Source organism: Saccopteryx leptura, chromosome 5, assembly GCF_036850995.1.
Source record: "Saccopteryx leptura isolate mSacLep1 chromosome 5, mSacLep1_pri_phased_curated, whole genome shotgun sequence".
NCBI classification, from domain to species: domain Eukaryota; kingdom Metazoa; phylum Chordata; class Mammalia; order Chiroptera; family Emballonuridae; genus Saccopteryx; species Saccopteryx leptura.
Window position 1 is genome coordinate 162,419,440 of NC_089507.1, and position 21,822 is coordinate 162,441,261.

Consider the following 21,822-nt stretch of genomic DNA (forward strand, 5'->3'; position numbering starts at 1 on the left):
ATTTCCTACCGTTCATGTTCATGGTTGCCGGTGGCTGGAGCCAATCACAGCTGTCCTCCAGGACAACACCAAATTTTTATTGGATAATGCCTAACTTACATGGGTCGTTGTATGGCTCTCACTGAATTACATTTTAAAATATGTTGCGTTCATAGCTCTCTCAGCCTAAAAGTTTCCCGACCCCTGTTTTAAAGTTAGACAAATCCTATCTGAAACTACAGGGCTCCTTTGGAATGAAGTTTAGTTTCAGATCACTTAGCTCCAGGGTTCCTTCCTTGCCAGGTACCTGTACTTTAAGACCTGCACCAGGGGTCCTGGCCTCGGAAGAGCCTGGGCAGCAACAGGCAAAGCAAGACCAGGGCTCTCAGTGGTGCGATGCTGCGAACCTTCCCCATCGCATCTTGCACACCTGCGCGCACGCCCACCAACCGCGGGCACTGCTCCCTGAGACTCAGGAAGCCTCAGAGCTCGCTGAGGATCTGACCTTTGCCAAGGAGCTGGGTGGGACAAGGGACCCCTGAGATCTGACAAAGCCTGTGCAGCCCTGTAGAGAGATCTAGGGCAAGACGGACACACAGCAACATCTTGCATTGGGCAGACGCTGGGAGCTCTGCTGAGCTCAGCCTGGGACCAGCATGGCCTTTGGCTCAGAACAAGGTGCGCTCTGATGGGGTCGTATGGGAGGCTGTCGGCTCACTGGGCAGAGAGCCACATTTTCTTTTCTGTTTTTCAATAATCTGGTGGACCAGATTCCTAGAAAAACAGTAACTACCGACAGTGACACAAGCCGAAATGAAATCTGAATACACCTCTAACAAATAAAGAGGTTACATTAGTAGTTAAAAGAAACCCTGAAACTCCATGAAAGCAAAGCCCAGTACCAGCTGGTTTCACTGGGGAATTCTGATAAACATTTAAAGAAGAAGGAATATCAATAAATACTTAGCAAACACTTTCAAAAAATAAGGAGAGGAGGTAGTATCTCATAATTCATTCTGTGAAGTCCGTATCCTTCAAAGACACTGCAAAAAAAGAAAACTACAGACCAAGGTCCTTTATGAATGTAGACATGTAAATCCTCAACAATATACTAGCAAATTGAATACAGTGACTTATAAATAGAAGTATATATTGTGAGAAGTATGAACCATATGTAAGTATAGCTATCTGGGATTTATGATATTATTTATTAAATGATATCTCAATACCCAATATGTCCATGGCCCTTGATTCACAATTGGTCAGTCATATGTCAGCTGAGTGTCCCCTACTCTTTGGTGACTTGGTGAAATTTGGTCCAAACCATAATGACACAGGACAGCAGAGTTCAAAGTCTTTCCCTCGGGTTGTCAGGGTTCCCTCTCCTTCCTCCTTGGCCTTGTTTCCTCATTCCTGTGATGCTGAGCCCTGATTTGGCTTCAGCCTGTGACTCTGATAACCCAAAATACAGCATTTTAACTTTTTTTTTTAACTGTCCTGTTTGAAACCCTGGGCTTGTCGGGTCAAGGCACATACGAGAAGCAGCTGCTACTACTGATACTTCCCCATCTCCCCACCCTCTCTCTCCTCTCTTACTAAAATCAATAAATAAAATTCAAAAAAAAAGTTACTCACATCTATGCACAATTATTATTCAGCTTTTTCTTGTCCTAGTTTTAGAAACCTTACTGCAGAAGCTGTGGAGACCAAGAGCAGCCCACAGACTTCCTCTCTCTGTGTGATAACTCTCTGCTCTCTGCTCTGCCCTCTTTTTCTCCTCAAAATTTTAAGATGCTGTTATTTGGGTATAAGAGATCCTGTCCCTTAGTGGATAAAATAATGACTGTCTCTTTTAGTCTGTCTAGCTTTGGTGTAAAAAGAAAAAAAACACATACAAACGAAAAACAAAACAAAACAGCCCTGGTCTGGTAGCTCAGTTAGTTAGAGTGTCGACCCTGATATGCCAAGGCTGTGGGTTCAATCCCCAGTCAGGACTCATAGAAGAATAAACGAATGAGTGCATGAATAAGTGGACCGTCAAATAGATGTTTCTCTGTCTCTAATATTAATAATTAAAAAAAATAGTTACACCCCCCTCTTCCCACCTTGTATTGAAAGTTTGGAAATGTCAATTTCAAAAATGTTTTAAAATATATCCCATATATCCAGAATATTGGGTAAAAGAGAGACGAACATCAAGTGTGGACCACAGAATGCTCAGGGTACTGCCTCAGGTTTAACAAGTAGGTATGTTGTGCTTGTTTCTGGTATCCAATTTGTTCTCTGTGACTGTTGAAATGACTCCCTTCAGAATCCTCTGACTGCAGGAAAGGGCTGTGTCTCCCCCGAGTTCCCCCAGGTGGGAGCTCTCTTTAGCTTGTCTAGCTTTAGTTTGAACTAGCTGTGTGCCGGCTGCTGCATGTTCTCTGGCTGTTTGATTACTTCAGGCTCTCTCTCTATCTCAGCATGTTGGCTGAGAAAAGACATTTTGGGGGGTGCTTCTTGTTCTGCAGCATTTGGCCTCATCCTTCCTGTCATCTCGGGGCTGCTTTTGAGGTTGTCTCCTCATATTGCCTGCGGTTCCATATTCTGGTGGCTTCTCATGCCGCTCAGGGTCAGTGACTTGTTTGCTCAGAGCTAGAGTTCTAAAGGTCATTCCGGGATGGGCTCCTCACTGGGCCCTTCACTTACAACAGTTTCATAAGTGACCAAGGTCATTGAAAATATTAGGTCTGAAAATTTCTTCAGGAGAAAGCTGGCAGAATGCAGACCCTTGTACTTGGTATGAACATGTGGCCTGGTGGCACGTGTAGCGGTTCCCTCATCCGGGTACCAAGCAAAGTATGTAAAGTTAGAGGCCAGTGTTTTGGAAATAAGTTTGTGTTTTCTTTAACAGTCCACACCATCCTTTGTCATAGTACTGATGTGCATGTACCATTTAAGCAATTGAGCCTCAGAAAAACAGACAAAAAAAATAGAACTTCAAAATTCAAGAAGCAAATGCTGACACACAAATAGAGAAACAGGGAGATGTATATTGACTGTTGGAGATTTCAACACTCCTTTGTCAGTACTGGGTATTATTTTCTTTCTGCCTTTCTTACCCCGCCCCACACCCCCAAAGTGCACACACACAGACAATAGAAGAGAAACCAGATGTGCTAATTCAAATTTCTCCCATTCAACTCTGACTGGGGTTTCATTTCCACATTTCCCAGTCTTATCTGAACAGGGTCCTGGAGGGGCAGGAGGAACTCTGAAGACTTAACTTGGTTCCGGATCCTGGGCAGTGGGTGGTCCAGTGTGTTCCGGCTACGCTTTCTAGGCCTCTGGTTCCTCCTTCGTCAGAGAGACGGTGTCTCACTCCTGTTTAAAAAGAAGCTGGAGTCCCTGAAGTCACTATGAGTGGACCGAGGGCGAGACTGTTCACATTGTTGCAAGGATATGATGTTCCCAGTGTCCTGTAAGGCTGATTCTCAGCACAGCCTGGACGGTGTCTGCCCCTGGCCAGGGTGCTGCTCCCAGAAATTTTCCTGGAGGCTAAGTGATACCAGGTGTAGCTGATCACACCCACAGGGTTAGCACGCTCTCCTTGGTGGGTGGGGCTGGCCAATGGTGCGCAGACACTGAAGTTGTCCATTCCTGAGCATGGTCATCTGTACTCTAAGTGGAAAAGGAGTGTTGGAACCAGTAAACAGATGTGGAGTAGCGGACATTATCCACTCTGGTCTTCAATGAGGAAGACTGGCTTCAGCAATGGGTAAAAAAAAGGGGAAATGGCCATGTCCCCTTACGTCCCCATCCTTCAGTGACAGTCTCCTGAGTGCCTTCCCAGCTCAGGAAAGTCCCGACTCAGACTTAGAATTTGACCTTGGAGGGCCATCAGCTAGGACTTTCCCCAGGTTCTGATGGCTGGGTAGGGAGTCATGGCACTGCTGACAGGGTGAAGAAGATATTTCTGTTACCTTTTCCATGCTGAGTTCTAGCTTAATTCCACTGTGGTCCGAAAACACATTCCCTAGGATTTCAATTCTTTTAAAGGTGTTGAGGTTTGTTCCATGGCCTAGCACATGGCCTACCTTGGTAAACGTTCCATGTGCACCCTTCTGCAAATATTAACTTCTACCAATATCAATTAGCTCCATTGATTGAAGGTGTTATGGAATTCTTCTAGATCCTGGTTCATTTTCTATGAAGCTGTTCTGTCAATCATTGGGATGCAGTGAAGTCTCTATAATTGTGGGTTTGTCTATTTCTTCCTTCAGTTGTCACATATTTTGCATCTCTGTTGTTTGGGAAAATATATTTAGGATTGTTTTGTCTTCTGTGTGGAGCGACCTGTTTATTACTATATAATGATCCTCTCTGCGTCTGTTAATTTTCTTTGTTCTGAAGTCTCATTTGTTTGCTATCAATACAGCCATTCCCCCTCCATTTTGCATGATTAATGTCTGGACCATTTGTCTTTTAATCTTCAGTCCATTTCTACCATAATATCTAAGATCGCGGTCTAAGAGGATTTTTCTGTAAGCATCACATGTTTGGGTCATGTGTTATAATCTACTCTGCCAATCTTTGTCTTTTTTTGGCGTATAGAGAACAACATACTGTCTTTCCTAATGTGCACACCTTAGTGGGGTGTGCCTGTCCCCTGGGACCCCTGGGTGCTCCTTCCTGCATTCCCACCAGCTCAATCACCATCCCTTGGGGATTCTCTGGGCTCCATTGCTCCCCATCCAGAGAGCGAGAATCAAATGTTTCATCGCGCACACTGGACACTTTACTGCTCTTCTTCCTCATTTATTTTCACCAGTAACCGTCCCCTTTCTCAGTGAAGTGACAATGGTAGAGCACTTTGTTCCTTTCAACAGGATGGTCACATATGGACAAGCCCCAAATCAAGATTCCCTATCAGTGCCTCTGCTGGGCTTTGTGAACAACCCTTGAACCCTTGGCCATAGAGGAAATGTGAAGTCTCAGCATTTGGCATCGGCATTCCCCGTTTGTGTTCGCAATCATTTCCAGGTGGGGCCTGTCGGCCTCCGTCTCCAGTAGGAACTCAGCTGTTGCAGATCATTTCCCCTTTACGTGTCTCTTTAGTGATGTGAAGGCATCAGTGACTAGGGACACTGTCTGTGAAGGTACCGGGCAGAGGACAGTGCAGGGAAGAGATCTGGAATTACCCAGCAGTGTGGGAGGTGAGCCTGAGTTTGTGTGTGAGGGTGGAGATGCTGGGGAGCACGTGTGGGCAGAGTCAGGAGCCCACTAACCTGTTTCATTTCACCTGGACCAGAGGGCAGCCTCTCCCAGATCTGCGCGGGACAGAAGGATGACTCTACCCCACCATCAAGTCATCAGTTCTCAGCCCACAAACACCTGTTTGACCTTTGAGATTGAAATAAAAATTTCCAAACTTCTTAATTAAAAAAATATTATTATTTACTCCTGAGTTGAAAAACATATCCTTACCCTATGCGTGTGTCAGCCAGTGAGCAAACTCCTTTTTAAAAATAAATGTTTCTGCGGGGTCTCAGCGGCTCCTAGAGAGTCGAGTCTGTAGAACAAGTTTCCTTGGACTTGAGGAAGCCTGCATTCCAGCTGCTAAGGGGTCTGAATGGGATCACAGGAGAAGACATCCCCTGCGGGAAAGATGGACAGTTCTTCAGTGTCTTCTCTTCTTATGGGCACACTCCTCAGTGTGTGTGTGCGTGCGTGTGTGTGTGTGTGTGTGTGTGTGTGTGTATCTGCACTTGGGTGCATGGTGTTTGCACATGGAGTTAGGAATGAGAAGCAGAATATTTGTTCAATGGGCACAGAAGGCAGATGAACAAACATCAACAAGTACTGACTTCCGTTAACACAAGGTGAGTGTCTAATGCATTTATTCATTCAATTCAGATTCAAATGAAACAAATAGGTATGGGCTGAGGCTGTGTGTGAGCTCTTGTCCTTGTCTCCTGGGAGACCAGCAATGACTCAGTGACAAAGAATGGCATCCTGAGGTCAGTGGAACACAGGCGACAACAACAACACTTGTTTGCTTTGGCAAGAGTCCGGCTCAGGGAGGGCAGGTCACATGGGCTGGTTTTGGGAGATGGGACCTGGCAGGATTTTGTAGTTGGTAGATTACTGCCAGGTGAGGGACACAGGACTCCTGCGCACCCTGGACGCACAGACACTTGGGATGAATGTGATTATCAGTTGAGGGGTCAATGTCCCATTGCAGTCTGTCACTGTAGATCTACGCCAGTTATCTGGGGAATAGCCAGTAAAGCAGGAACAGGACTGTCAACTCTGGACACCCACAGCTTCCTGGCCACCATCCACTTTCACAGCTGGCCCAGCAGCCCTCTCCTAGGCAGCCCCAGTTTGAGGAGCATTAGGCTCTGGGCCACCCGGAGCCTCACCTCTTTGGTGTCCCCACCAGCCAGCTCCTGCACCAGGCGGTACTCCGGGTTGGTGTAGGGGGTGCCCACGTGGTCCCACACCAGGCGCTCCACCAGCAGTAGCAGCTCACGAACTTGCTCCTCCCGCTCCACGCCCCCCGCCCTGTTGTCAAAGCCACACACGCGGTCCCTGCACTCGGACACCAGCGCCCACAGCGCGCCGTTGTCAGTGTCACGCACATACTCCTGCAGCGTGTGCCCTGCCAGGTCCTCTTTGCACTTGAACAGCACGACGGTGCGCGCCACCACGTTGTCACCGAACAGCGCCTAGAGCACGCTCACGGCCTGCAGGTCCTGCGCTGTGAAGCGGCCCAGTTGAGTCACCAGGAGCAGCGCGTGGGGCCCGAGTGCCTACAGCAGGTAGCAGCGCGTCCGTTCCTCATACCCAGGGTCTGTCTTGGGGACTAGGGAGCTGAAAAGATCCAGGGTGTCTATCACCTCCACGTGCCACTGGCGCCACGTGCAGCTCTCCACCTTGCAGGTTCTTGTCACTGAGGTGGCTCCCAGCTTGGAAAGGAAGCACCTGTGGCCGAGGATGCTGTTCCTAGTGGCGCTCTTCTCTGTTCCTGTCCTCCCAAGGAGGATGAATCTCAGCAGGGGCTCCTGTAGGGCTTGCGTGGACTCTTCCCAACCTGGAGGACAAGTGATCTGTGAGCTTCCAAACCTTAAAACAACTTACCCTGGTTACCTGCCCATTCCAGAGCCCTTTGAACAAAGAACAATAGTGCTTCGGCTCAGCTTTCCAAACAAACCCTCCTGAGGTCTCTGGTCAGAGCTTTCTGAAGTGTGGGGGTCTTCACCAGCTATTCCTGTCGCCTCTAGTGTCACCATGTTCACCTGTAGATGCTCAACACCTGGTGTGAACTTCTCCAGAGGATCCCCTTTATTATCCCAGGAATGACTCACCTGCCTTGTTCTGGTCATCCACACTGCACAGAGCTGTCCCTACTTGACAGCTTCAGTGGCCTCTGCCATACTCTCCCACATTCCAGCCCCAGGAAGCAGGGCAGGAGGGGCAGTAGATTGGGGGTGATGGGCTCCTGAGTCCCAGAGACCCTGGCCTTGACTCCCAGCCCCACCATCAGCCAGCTGTGCCACCTGGGAAATTGCTTCTGTAAATTTAAAGCCTTTGTGCAAAAGTGGGAATAACATTATAGATTGAGAACCTGGGTTGTTGAGCGGATTAGATGAGATCACCTCTTTTCTTCTCCCTTGTCCTTCTCTCTCCCTCCTGCTCTCTCCCCTCCTTCTTAAACCAGCTGTCTGCTAATAAGACACCCTGTTAACCTTCTATCCTGGTTCTCAAACTCTCTACCTGGTGTCATGTTCCCTAGTGCGTGATCTGATATTCTCTACATTCTCTTCTGTGGCATTGAGAGTGGGTTTATTATCCTCATTTTACACTTTGGGAATGGAGGCGCAGGCTTGTCAAAGAAGTTAGTATCTCCCAGCTGGGCAGTGGCATTGATCCCGCTAAAATGCACATCTAGGGCTCCTGCTGTTTCAGCCCAGACACTTCAGAGACCCCTTGGGGGCTTGTTCATTTGGCCCAGAGTTTGCCTGTCCCCCTCACTACCCAGAGCTTGCACTTCAGGGCAAGTATGCGATGTGAGACGTGTTCTTACCATAGGTGCTTTCTTCATCTCTTGCCATCTTCCGTCCTGCCATGCTCACCTGAAAGAGTCCGGGTACAATTTGTTCATTCATTCATTCATTCATCACTTAGGTCTCAGCACCTACAGTGTATCTGGTTAAATCCAAAGAGCCGGTGACGCCCAAGTGACAAAGTCATGGTTCCTGCTCCCCCTGTACATCAGAGTTGAGGGCAGAGCATTGTAAGGGCCCGGGATGGGGCAGGACTGATGCTGTGAGCGGGTTTGCGGAGATCGGTTTTGTCTTTCAGGGATGAGACATGCAAAGGGCACAGGAGACAGTGACACTTACTCTGTGACAGCGAGGACGCTTTGGAAACTAATTTTCTCAGGTGATTCTGCCTCGGCGACCAAAGCTGTCGCTACTATGTTTTCCCAGGACATTCAGCAGCCAGGGGAGACTTGGGGGGGCTGTGAGAACCAGACCATTTGCTTAGTTATTTAGGGGACCACTTAGGGTGGTTGTCCTAGGAGACAAGCAAGAAAAGAACTGGAATGTCAGTTTCGGAAGTGGGAAATGAAACGCGTGTCCCAGGTAATGCGCTGAGCCTCTGACTCTGCTCCCAGAACCCACATCACTGTCCTGTCCCAGCGTCTCTGATGTGGTGGGTGTGCTGGGGAGACTGGGACACTGCCTCCTGCTCCTGACGTCCCACCCCCAGAGCTGTGGTTTCCCAAAGCAAATGGGTCCCTCCAGTCAGTCATCACTTCACGCAGTCGGACATTCTGTGCTCGCTGAGACCTGAGCACAGTGCCCAGCAGCCTCAGTCAGCCTCCCCAGGCTCAGGACAGTGACCCTCGACACAGACACTCAGATGCTCCCCAAAGAGCAGACTCCGTGCCTTTCCCTGCCATCTTGTGCTCCCACACCTGTGATGGGTCAGCCTCCCTCACATCCTGTCCTATTCCTGCCTGTGCCACACTGTCCACTCCAAATTCCAGCCCTTCACATCGGCCACCTGGGTATTGCAGGGGACTGCGTTCTCTCCTGTTGACTGCCCACAAGGTGAGTCACAGGAGAGGCGGGCTGAATACCTTGTCGCTGGCCAAAGGACTTAGATGACAACTGGCCTGGTCCTCAGTCCAATGGTGTTTGTGTTTTGTGGGAACTTGCCTGACCCTGACCCCAAGCCTCCAGTAATGTTCACCCCTGCCCCGGGCCTTATGAGATTACTTGTTTTGTGTGTAGAAATCAACACAAGCCCATGACCGACACCAGAGCAGAAATGGAGAAAAAGCAACATCGTCAGAGCAAGGACCAGGAATTTAGCTAGAGGAAGGGTTCTGGTCAAAGGTAGAGATGAGAAGGTACAGGCAACTCCCAGTACTGTGGGTGGGCCCTTGAGCACTTCCCACAGAGTTCACAGTGGCTTTAGAGAGTTCTGCAGTTCTAGACAGCTGAGATCTGGGGTTACAAAGCACATGCTGTTATTGAAGAATGGAAAACATGTAGCACCCTGTATCTTAACCCTGCAAGGGACTGAGTTTATGCACCTTGTCCAGGGCTTCCTGAACTTCCTGTCTTTGGGAATTCTTTAAAGTATGTATTTCTCGGATATTTTCATTCACCCACCTGTACTTTTAGAACATAAGCACCCCCATTTCCCCAGTGGCCTGTGATTCTGGTGCACGCAGTCCGCAAACTGAGTTTCTGAGTCAGTTTTCCTAGTGCAACCCCTGTCACTGTGCAGAGGAGGGGACGAAACTCACAGGGCTTAGCTGCCCACACAGCCCTCCGCAGCTTGCGTTCTGGAGTAGGTGTGTCAGGGCACAGGTAGGGGAAGGGTTTAAAGACCACATTCATGATGTTCGCCTTCTGCTGCAGGCTGCTTTGTGGACACTTGGAAGAGAATGGAGTGTTTCAGGCAGTTCAGCCCACATACACACAGAACTTGCACTTTGTAACTTGTTCTGAGCTTAGACTAGCTTGTGTGTCCTCAGAAATATCTTTGCCTGTACTGAGTATGCAGGTGGGGACTGTCCGCTGCCTTCTCCAGTGCACTTAGGACCCTGCAGGAGAGCGAGCAGATGCCTTCCTTCCTGGACAGAGGGGTAGGGCAGGAGAGGGTTAGACCCGAGCAAGCATGGCATCCAGGCTGGAGGAGGTGTGCACTGCTGCTCCTGACCCTGCTCTCTATGTGACTCAGCCCGTCCTCAGACACCTGGGGGTGTGCAGTGACCCTCTCTACGTCCCGCATCCCTCCCTGGTACCTAGAAGAATGGGAACTTTGGTGCCCACATAGCGATTGTCATGAATGTTTCTTTTTTCTTTTTTTTTTAATTTTTATTTTATTTATTCATTTTAGAGAGGAGAGAGAGAGGGAGAGAGAGAGAGAGAGAGAGAGAGAGAGAGAGAGAGAACAGAGAGACAGGGGGGAGGAGCTGGAAGCATCAACTCCCATATATGCCTTGACCAGGCAAGCCCAGGGTTTCAACTGGCGACCTCAGCATTTCCAGGTCGACGCTTTATCCACTGTGCCACCACAGGTCAGGCAAATGAATGTTTCTTGATCCTTACAGCTCCTCCTCCCCAGGGCCCCCTTCCCGTATTGGGCTCCCCTTTTCTGTAGAATGTGTGGCAGGCTCTGATGCTGGCCCCGAGAAGCCCCTGACCTACTGCTCTCCTCGGGCTGTGAGTGCAGCAGGCTGGTCCTCCCAGTACACGGGGAAGTGTCCTGCCTCTCAGACCTCAGAGTGTAGCAGGAAGCTCGGGGAAGGGGGGGGGGGGGCTTGGGGTGACAATTTAAAGAGACAGGAACATTGGCCACTGGGGCTGTGAGTATGCAGAGTTTCCACTGCCAAAGCCCACTGTGGTTGATGGTGATTTTTTCCAAAGATCCCTGTAACACCAACAGCTTGTCCCTGCAGGAGTTTTTACCTCAGAGGAAAAAGGCATTGAAGGTTTCTGAGGCCTCTTTTCACTCTGGCTTTGATCACTAACCTTAACTCCTTGTGCTTTTTTGGTCTTTTAGTCTAAAATGACTTCTTGAGAGACACCTTACCTGGGACAGGTGGTCCTGTCTGCCAGGACTGTCACATGCTCAGTCTGGTGATTGTCAAAGGAACTGAAGGCCTTCCCGACTATTAACATTAATAGGACAGCCGGGAGATGACGAAAAGTTTCACATATAGCTTCCTTTAGCCATCTTTGTAGGTATCTCCCAGGAGAGAGTCGTGAGAAAGGTGAGGAAAACAGCCAGTTATTGCGTGTAGAGAGTCTACAACAGGATTCTGGTGTACCAGGGCCTGGACCTGGTTAGGTCATTAACAAGGATGAGATCGTGCCTATCTCACTGGATGTCTCTGGAGTTGACTTTGCCCATATAGAGTGAAGGGTTTAACTTCACCTCAAGCTCATTGGCTGGGGTCTGACGTTCACCCCTTCGTGCCATCTTATTACCTCTGGTAAAGGACCATACTCCCACTGCACTCCACTGAGTTTCTTTTCCCTCACCAGTTTATTGAAATATAATTGATGTATGATGTTGTGTTAAGTTTAAAATATGCAATGGGTTGGTTTATCTATATGTTTGCAAAAATGATCACCACCATAGCATTTGCTAACACTTGTGTTATGTCCCGTGATGTGTTGAGAGCATGTGGGATTTACTCTTCTCACCAACTTTCTAGGATGTAAGACAGTATTTTTCACTATAATCACTAGGCTGTACATTCCATCCCCAGAACTTACTCATCTCTAACTGGAAGGTTGTACTGTTTGACCAACATTTCCCCATGTCCTCCATCAGCCAGCCCTTGGTAACCACCGTCTAATCTCCAGTTCTATAAATTCAGATTCTTAAAATTCCACATTAGAAAAAGGCGATACCTTATCCTATTTGTTATCCTCTGTCTGACTGATTTCACTTAGCGAGTGCCCTCTGTCCCATCTGCAAATGCAAAGATGTCCTTCTGATTCCTCCTCTTTCCTTCCTGCTGCTAATAATTCTGCATGTGTTTTTGCTAAAGATTTGTCAATTTGTTGGTACTTTCAAAGAAACAAGCCTTGGTTTTGTTGGTTTTCTATATAATTTTTCTTTTCTCTAGTTCATTAATTTCCACTCTACTCCTTATTATATTCTTCATGTAATTGCTTTAGGGTTAAGTTGCTGCCTGGACTACTACTTTAATGCGGAATATTAGGTTACTGGTTTTTCTTCTTTTTTAAAATATAGCTATATATGCATTTCCAGCTATAAAATTTCTTCTAAGCATTGCTTTAGCTACATTCTGTAAATTTTGCTATGTTGTTTTTTCACTTTAAAAATATTTTTGTTGATTGATTTTAAAGGGAGAGGTAGGGAGCAGAAGAGAGAGAGATCGATTTGTTGTTCCGCTTATTTATGCCTGTATTGGTTGACTTTTGTATGCGCCCTGCCTGGGGAACAAATCTGCAACCTTGAGGCATCAGGATGATGTTCCAACCAGCTGAGCTACCCATGCAAAGCCATTATTTTTTCACTTTTATTTATCGCAAATTATTTTTCATTTTCCTTTTGATATTGGCTTTGACTTGCCCTGGCCGCTTGGCTCAGTGGTAGAGCGTCGGCCTGGCGTGCAGAAGTCCCGGGTTTGATTCCCGGCCAGGGCACACAGGAGAAGCACCTATCTGCTTCTCCACCCCTCCCCCTCTCCTTCCTCTCTGTCTCTCTCTTCCCCTCCCGCAGCAAGGCTCCATTGGAGCAAAGATGGCCCGGGCGCTGGGGATGGCTCCTTGACCTCTGCCCCAGGTGCTAGAGTGGCTCTGGTCGCAGCAGAGCGACGCCCAGGAGGGGCAGAGCATTGCCTCCAGGTGGGCAGAGCGTCGACCCCTGGTGGGCGTGCCGGGTGGATCCCGGTAGGGTGCATGCGGAGTCTGTCTGACTGGCTGTCCCCGTTTCTAGCTTCAGAAAAATACAAAAAAAAAAAAATTATATATATATAAATTATATATATATAAATTATATATATATAAATTATATATATATAATATATATATATAAATAAAACAAAACAAAAAAAAGATATTGGCTTTGATTTGTTGGTTATTTAGAATTGTGTTGCTTGATATCTACTTATTCTCCCAATTTTTTTCTGTTATTGATTGCTAATTTTACTTCATTTTGGTTGAAGGACATACTCTATGATTTCAAGTCTCTGCAATTCATTGAGGCTTTTCTAATAGCCTCACACATAGTTCATTTAGAAGAATGCTCTTTGTGTGCTGAAAAGAAATGTGTATTCTGCTGTTGTTGGGTGGAGTGTTCTAATGCTGGACCTAGTTGGTCTCATCTTTTTTTTTTTTAACACATTTTGATTAATTTCTCTATGCATTAGTCAAAGTGGATTGTCACAATCTACAACTGTTATTGTTGAATTGCCTATTTCCCTTGGACTTCTGTTGTTGTTGTTTTTCCACACCATTCATTTATTCTTTCTTTTTTTTTTTTTTTAATTATAATTTTATTTTTTTAATGGGGCGACATCAATAAATCAGGTTACATATATTCAAAGATCAACAAGTCCAGGTTATCTTGTCTTTCAATTATGTTGCATACCCATCACCCAAAGTCAGATTGTACTCTGTCACCTTCTATCTAGTTTTCTTTGTGCCCCTCCCCCTCCCCTTTTCCCTCTCCCTTTCCCCCCTCCCCCCGTAACCACCACACTCTTATCAATGTCTCTTAGTTTCACTTTTATATCCCACCTACGTATGGAATAATGCAGTTCCTGGTTTTTTCTGATTTACTTATTTCACTTCGTATAATGTTATCAAGATCCCACCATTTTGCTGTAAATGATCCGATGTCATCATTTCTTATGGCTGAGTAGTATTCCATAGTGTATATGTGCCACATCTTCTTTATCCAGTCGTCTATTGACGGGCTTTTTGGTTGTTTCCATGTCCTGGCCACTGTGAACAATGCTGCAATGAACATGGGGCTGCATGTGTCTTTACGTATCAATGTTTCTGAGTTTTTAGGGTATATATCCAGTAGAGGGATTGCTGGGTCATAAAGTAGTTCTATTTTCAGTTTTTTGAGGAACCACCATACTTTCTTCCATAATGGTTGTACTACTTTACATTCCCACCAACAGTGTATGAGGGTTCCTTTTTCTCCACAGCCTCTCCAACATTTGCTATTACCTGTCTTGTTAATAATAGCTAATCTAACAGGTGTGAGGTGGTATCTCATTGCAGTTTTGATTTGCATTTCTCTAATAACTAAAGAAGATGAGCATCTTTTCATATATCTGTTGATCAATTGTATTTCTTCTTGGGAGAAGTGTCTGTTCATGTCCTCTTCCCATTTTTTTATTGGATTGTTTGTTGGTTTGTTGTTGAGTTTTATGAGTTCTTTGTATATTTTGGATATTAGGCCCTTATCTGAGCTGTTGTTTGAAAATATCATTTCCCATTTAGTTGGCTTTCTGTTTATTTTGTTATCAGTTTCTCTTGCTGAGCAAAAACTTCTTAGTCTGATGTAGTCCCATTCATTAATTTTTGCCTTCACTTCTCTTGCCATTGGAGTCAAATTCATAAAATGCTCTTTAAAACCCAGGTCCATGAGTTTAGTACCTATGTCTTCTTCTATGTACTTTTTTGTTTCAGGTCTTATGTTTAGATCTTTGATCCATTTTGAATTAATTTTAGTACAGGGGGACAAACTGTCATCCAGTTTCATTCTTTTGCATGTGGCTTTCCAGTTTTCCCAGCACCATTTATTGAAGAGGCTTTTTTTTCTCCATTGTGTGTTGTTGGCCCCTTTATCAAAAATTATTTGACTATATATATGTGGTTTTATTTCTGGACTTTCTATTCTGTTCCATTGGTCTGAGTGTCTACTTTTCTGCCAATACCATGCTGTTTTGATTGTCGTGGCCCTATAATATAGTTTGAAGTCAGGTATTGTAATGCCCCCAGCTTCATTCTTTTTCTTTAGGATTGCTTTGGCTATTCGGGGTTTTTTTATAGATCCATATAAATCTGATGATTTTTTGCTCTATTTCTTTAAAAAATGTCATTGGAATTTTGATGGGAATTGCATTAAATTTGTATATTGCTTTGGGTAATATGGCTATCTTGATTATATTTATTCTTCCTAACCAAGAACAAGGAATATTCTTCCATCTCATTATATCTTTTTCGATTTCCCTTAACAATGGTTTATAGTTTTCATTATATAAGTCCTTTACATTCTTTGCTATGTTTATTCCTAAGTATTTTATTTTTTTTTTTTGTTGCAATTGTGAAGGGGATTATTCTTTTGAGTTCATTCTCAATTGTTTCATTGTTGGCATATAGAAAGGCTATTGACTTCTGTATGTTAATTTTGTATCCTGCGACCTTATTGTATTGGCTTATTGTTTCTAGTAGTCTTTTTGTGGATTCTTTGTGGTTTTCGATGTATAGGATCATATCATCTGCAAAAAGTGATACCTTTACTTCTTCTTTTCCGATATGGATGCCTTTTATTTCTTTGTCTTGTCTGATTGCTCTGGCTAGAACCTCTAGTACCACATTAAATAACAGTGGAGAGAGTGGACAACCCTGTCTTGTTCCTGATTTAAAGGGGAAAGTCTTCAGTTTTGTGCCATTTAATATGATGTTAGCTGATGGTTTATCATATATGGCCTTTATCATGTTGAGATATTTTCCTTCTATACCCATTTTGTTGAGAGTCTTAAACATAAAATTGTGTTATATTTTTTCAAAAGCCTTTTCTGCATCTATTGATAATATCATGTGATTCTTGTTCTTTGTTTTGTTGATATGGTGTATTATGTTGACCGTTTTACGTATGTTGAACCATCCTTGAGATTCTGGGATGAATCCCACTTGATCATGATGTATTATTTTTTTAATATGTTGTTGTATTCGATTTGCTAGTATTTTGTTTAGTATTTTAGCATCTGTATTCATTAGAGATATTGGTCTATAGTTTTCTTTTTTTGTGCCATCCTTGCCTGGTTTTGGTATGAGGGTTATGTTGGCCTCATAAAATGTGTTTGGAAGTATTACTTCTTCTTCAATTTTTTGGAAGACTTTGAGTAGAATAGGAACCAACTCTTCTTTGAATGTTTGATAAAATTCGCTGGTATAGCCGTCAGGTCCTGGACTTTTATTTTTGGGGAGGTTTTTAATGGTTTTTTCTATTTCTTCTCTACTAATAGGTCTGTTTAGGCTTTCTGCTTCTTCTTGACTCAGTCTAGGAAGGTTGTATTGTTCTAGGAATTTATCCATTTCTTCTAGATTGTTGAATTTAGTGGCATACAGTTTTTCATAGTATTCTACAATAATTCATCGTATATCTACGGTGTCCGTGGTGATTTCTCCTCTTTCATTTTGGATTTTGTTTATATGAATTCTTTCTCTTTTTTCCTTGGTAAGTCTTGCCAAGGGTTTGTCAATTTTATTGATCTTTTCAAAGAACCAGCTCTTTGTTCTATTAATTTTTTCTATAGTTTTACTGTTCTCTATTTCATTTATTTCTGTTCTGATTTTTATTATCTCCTTTCTTCGGCTAGTTTTGGGTTGTTTTTGTTCTTCTTTTTCTAGTTCCTTAAGGTGTGAAGTTAAGTGGTTCACTTGGGCTGTCTCTTGTTTGTTCATATATGCCTGAAGTGATATGAACTTCCCTCTTATCACTGCTTTTGCTGCATCCCATAGATTCTGATATGTCGTATTGTCATTTTCATTAGTCTGTATATATCTTTTGATCTCTGCACTTATTTCTTCTTTGACCCATTCATTTTTTAAAAGTATGTTGTTTAGTTTCCACATTTTTGTGGAATTTTTTTCCTCCTTTTTGCAGTTGAATTCTAGTTTCAAAGCTTTATGATCAGAAAATATGCTTGGTACAACTTCGATTTTTCTGAATTTGCTGATGTTGTTTTTGTGGCCCAACATATGGTCAATTCTTGAGAATGATCCATGTACACTGGAGAAAAATGTATACTCTGTCACTTTGGGATGAAATGTCCTGTAGATGTCTATCATATCCAGGTGCTCTAGTGTTTTGTTTAAGGCCACTATATCTTTGTTGATTCTCTGTTTGGATGACCGATCTAGAGTCGTCAGCAGTGTATTGAGGTCTCCGAGTATGATTGTATTTTTGTCAGTTTTTGTTTTAAGGTCAATAAGAGCTGTCTTATATATTTTGGTGCTCTTGGTTTGGTGCATATATATTAAGAATTGTTATGTATTCTTGATTCAGTGTCCCCTTAGCCATTATGAAATGGCCATTTTTGTCTCTGAGTACTTTTGTTGTCTTATAGTCAGCATTATCAGATATGAGTATTGCTACACCTGCTTTTTTTTGGATGTTATTACTTGGAATATTGTTTTCCAGCCTTTCACTTTGAATTTGTTTTTATCCTTGTTACTTAGATGAGTTTCCTGTAGGCAGCATACAGTTGGATTTTCTTTTTTAATCCATTCTGCTACTCTGTGTCTTTTTATTGGTGAGTTTAATCCATTTACATTTAGTGTAATTATTGACACTTGTGAGTTCCCTATTGCCATTTTATAGATTGCTTTCTGTTAATTTTGTGTCTTGTTTGATCCTTCTCTTTCGTTTTTTTATCTTTTGTTTTTATTTGGTTGTATTCCATACATCTTTCCACTGTTGCTATCTTTTTTATCTCATGTGCTTCTGTGGTGGTTTTTTCAATGGTGGTTACCTTTAGGTAATGAAAAGGGTTCCTACCCTGTTCATTGTAGCGCACTATTTTGTGAGTACTTTTGCACTCCATCATCCTTTGCTACTGTTAATCTCCATCCTCTCCCCCCTTTCTTTTTGTTGTTGTCACAGTTTAAATTTGGTTTTATTGTGTTCTTCTTGGAGCTTTTACTTGTGGCTTTATTTTTTTTTGTTCTTTGCATCTGATTGGAGAACCCCCTTTAGTAATTCCTGGAGTGGGGGTTTTCTGATGATAAATTCCCTCATCTTTTCTGTATCTGTGAATGTTTTTATTTCTCCATCATATTTGAAGGATAGCTTTGATGGGTATAGTATTTGTGGCTGAAAGTTCCTCTCTTTCAGGACTTTAAATATTGGGGTCCACTCTCTTCTAGCTTGTAGAGTTTCTGCTGAGAAATCTGATGATAATCTAATGGGCCTTCCTTTATATGTTGTATTCTTCTTTTCCCTGGCTGCCTTGAGAATTTTTTCTTTGCCATTGGTTTGTGCCAATTTCATTATGATGTGCCTTGAAGTAGGTTTGTTGGGGTTAAGAAAACTCGGAGTTCTGTTTGCTTCATGAATTTGAGGCTTTAGTTCTTTCCACAGGCTTGGGAAGTTCTCATCTATTATTTGTTTGAGTATGTTCTCCATTCCATTTTCTCTCTCTTCTCCCTCTGATATACCTATTATTCTTATGTTATTCTTTCTGATGGAGTCAGATAATTCTTGTAAGGCTATCTCATTTTTTTTAATTTTTGAGTCTCTTTCTTCCTCTCTCTGTTGTGCCTCAAGTTGCTTGTCTTCTATTTCACTAATCCTCTCTTCTATCTGGCCTGTTCTATTAGCCAAGCTTGTTACCTCGTTTTTCAGCTCGTGAATTGAGTTTTTCATCTCTGTTTGATTTGTTTTTATAGTTTCAATTTCCTTGGACATATATTCTTTGTGTTCATTGAGTTGTTTTCTGAGCTCCCTAAATTGCCTTTCTGTGTTTTCTTGTATATCTCTGAGTATTTTTAGGATTTCTATCTTGAATTCTCTGTCATTTAACTCCAACGTTTCCAATATATTAAATTTTTTCTCCATAGATTTTTCCTCTTCTATCTGTGTTACCTCTCTTTCTTTTGTATCCATGATATTCAATTTTCTCTTCCTTAATGGCATCTGAGGGTGGTTTTGTTGATAGTATTAATGAGATTTAATAAAAAATAAAAAGTTAAAAAAAATTGAAAAAATTTTTTTTTTAAAAAAATTATAATGAAATAAAGAAAAATAAAATAAAATAAAAATTTAAAAAAAGGAAATTATTCCCCTCCTTCTTTTTTTCTCTCCTCTCCTCTCCCCTCTTTCTTGAGAAAATCTTGTGGTGAACTCTGAATTATATTGTATTTAATAGAACAAACAATGCCTGTAATGGAGGGCCTGAATTGGGGAAAAGTAATAAAGGGGCAAGAAAAATAAATAAATAAATAAATAAATAAATAAATAAATAAATGGGGTGGGGGTATGGACCCACAAAAAGCAAATAATGAAAAAATTTGGATCAAGAATAAAATGATTTGCGTTTAGGTGTTGGTTGACTAAGAGTTATGATGAGAGGAGTAAGAGGGAAACAGGAAAATGGGGGGACAAATTAAAAAAATTACTATTGTATTTAGTGGAACAAGAGCTTGATAAAATGGAGAGCCTGGGATGGAAGCACTGCTAGTGAGTTAAAAAGGTGAAGTAAAAACCCCCCAAAATGCCACAAACATAAGTTTGAGTCCCAGATAAAATAATTTGTTTGTTATTGAGGTTTGAATGAGAGGAGATGTAAAGGAAAAAGGAAGAAACTAATATAGAGGGAGAAAAGAAGAGAGAGAGAGAGAGAGAAAAAAGAGGGAGCCACTTAAAGAAGAAAAAAGAAAAAAGAGGAGAGAGAGAGAGAGAGAGAGTTAAGGGTTTTGGAGTGCAACCCTCATAGAGAGAAAGGAAGAGGAAAGAAAAGATAATGGGAGATGTAACACTTATGGGTAGTGTAGTTCAAGGAGAGGAGAGAGTAAGACCGGTAGGGAGTTAAATGACCAAATTGGAGGAGGAAAAAAAAAAAAGAAAAAAGAAAAAAAAAATCAAGGATGAAGATAAGAGAAACAAACAAACAAATATAATAAAATGGGATAGGTTATAAAGTCTGCGGATTATTCTGATTTTGAGAGGTTATCTTCTTGCTTTTTCTTTTCTCTCCCTCTTCCTGGTCGGCGACTCTGTACCCCGGGTTCTGCCCCTTTGGCATGCTCAGGTAGAGGTTTGCAGTTCATAAGTCTCTATGGCGATGTCATGTATTGTGCTTCAGTCTTGTTGGCAGTCAAGGCTCATTAGCATTTATAGGCTCCGACAGTGAGAGAGTCCGTGTTCCAGGAGCCTCTCTCCTAGTCTTTCCTTCCTCAACCAGCAGCCTGAGAATCCAGCTATGGGGTTGCTGCTGCCTCTGCCTGGATAGTAAGAGGCTCAAAGAGCAGGCAACTCCCCACTCTTATTTCCACTCAGCACAGGGCTCTGGGTAAGGCTCAGTCAGTCAGAGCTGCTAGCATAATCAGCCGGGGCTTTCGCCTACTCAAAGACCTCTGGCTCTGTCACTCTGTCCGGTAACACGGGTGGGTCTGCGTGCGCAGACCAGGATGTTAGACCGGAAGTCTCGCCCTCTGAGTGAAACCCCCCTCCCGCACTGAAAAGTTCCAATGTTGGAATTGGCTCTCGCTCGTCCCCGTGTGCCACTCTTTCAAGGCGCTGGGGCAGCCCGTGACTCCGCCCTCGGCCCACACAAAGGCCCCCGACTCTGCCCCTCCGTGGGACAACATGGGCTCCCACTCCGGAGGTGCTGGGAGGAGTCTCCTTCCCACTCTCCGTGCACGCAGACCAGGATGTGAGGCCGGAGTCTCGCCCTCTGAGTGAAACCTCCCGCCCACACTGAAAAGTTCCAGTGTTGGAATTAGCTCTCGCTTCCTCCCCGTGTGCGGCTCTCCCTGGGTGCTGGGGCAGCCCGGAGGCTTTAGGCCACACAAAGGCCTCTGACTCTGCCTCTCTGTGGAGTAACACGGGCGCACCCTCCGGGGGCTTTGGAAGGAATCTCTCGCCCACTATGTGCCTACCAGGGGATCAGGTAAAATGGCTGCCCCGCTTGTCTTTCTTTGTCTGGGTTTGGCGCGAGTGTTAGCTGTATTGCCCAGGTTGTCACAGGAACAGTTTTTCCTTGGCTTGGATCTCCGTGCCACAGCCTGGTTTGGCCGTTTGTGCCGCGGCCTGGATCTATTCACCCCCTTTGCCCGCCTTAGTTTCTATATTCTCAATTTCCAGTGAAAATCGCCCTGTTTAGGTTAGTGAGGAAGGCGGAGCATTTCTTACTCCCTATTTCCTTCGGGGTTTGGTTATATATTTAGCCAATTTTTCGCTCGATCATACCTTTGGGTGTATTGCGAAACATCTGGAGGCTCCAAGGATAGGTTTTTCTGTTTCTGGTTGAAGATCTTGTTGAGGTTCGGGGGAGATTTATCGGTATCGCTTCCTACTCCGCCATTACTCTGACGTCATCTATTCTTTCTTTTGCTGGTTCAGACCTACCATGGAGCCCATCTAGTAAAGTTTTCTTTTCAGTTAGACTATTCTACTTCAGAATTTCTATTTTGTTCTTTAAAAATTGATTGCAATATTGGTAAATGGGGACGTAGGTGCCTGCTGCCATTGTCCTCCAGATAGCTGTCTTTGTCTGGAGTCTTTGACTTTCGACCAAATGCACATATGTTATAGTGCAGAGGAGAGGAGAATACTGTATCTCCTTAGATTCCCGAATAGTCATTTATGGTTTTGTGGCCTGGAGATGAGTCCTTTAATTCTGATTTTCAAGTGATATTTCTTCATGATAAACAATATTTAAAAACAATGAGGTTTCCCAGGCCAGGTAGCTTAGTTGGTTAGAGCATCATCCTGATACACCAGGATTGCAGGGTCGATACCCCCATCAGGGCATAGACAGTAATCAACCAATGAATGCGCAACTAAATGGAACAACAGATCAATTTTTTCTCTTCGCCCCTCTCTTTCCACCTT

General features: G+C 43.8%; 2 protein-coding genes and 2 pseudogenes across 3 annotated transcripts in view; 2 read left to right on the plus strand and 2 right to left on the minus strand.

The window, feature by feature from the left end:
• LOC136406420 (GTPase IMAP family member 9-like) overlaps positions 1-21,822 on the plus strand; it is a 421,274-nt pseudogene that overhangs the window by 281,835 nt on the left and 117,617 nt on the right.
• Positions 1-21,822, plus strand: part of LOC136406404 (GTPase IMAP family member 7-like) — a 243,511-nt gene that overhangs the window by 104,384 nt on the left and 117,305 nt on the right. The window lies entirely within an intron of this gene.
• LOC136406407 (GTPase IMAP family member 5-like) overlaps positions 1-21,822 on the minus strand; it is a 114,901-nt gene that overhangs the window by 8,559 nt on the left and 84,520 nt on the right. The window lies entirely within an intron of this gene.
• Positions 6,309-21,822, minus strand: part of LOC136405642 (GTPase IMAP family member 1-like) — a 118,653-nt pseudogene continuing 103,139 nt past the window's right edge.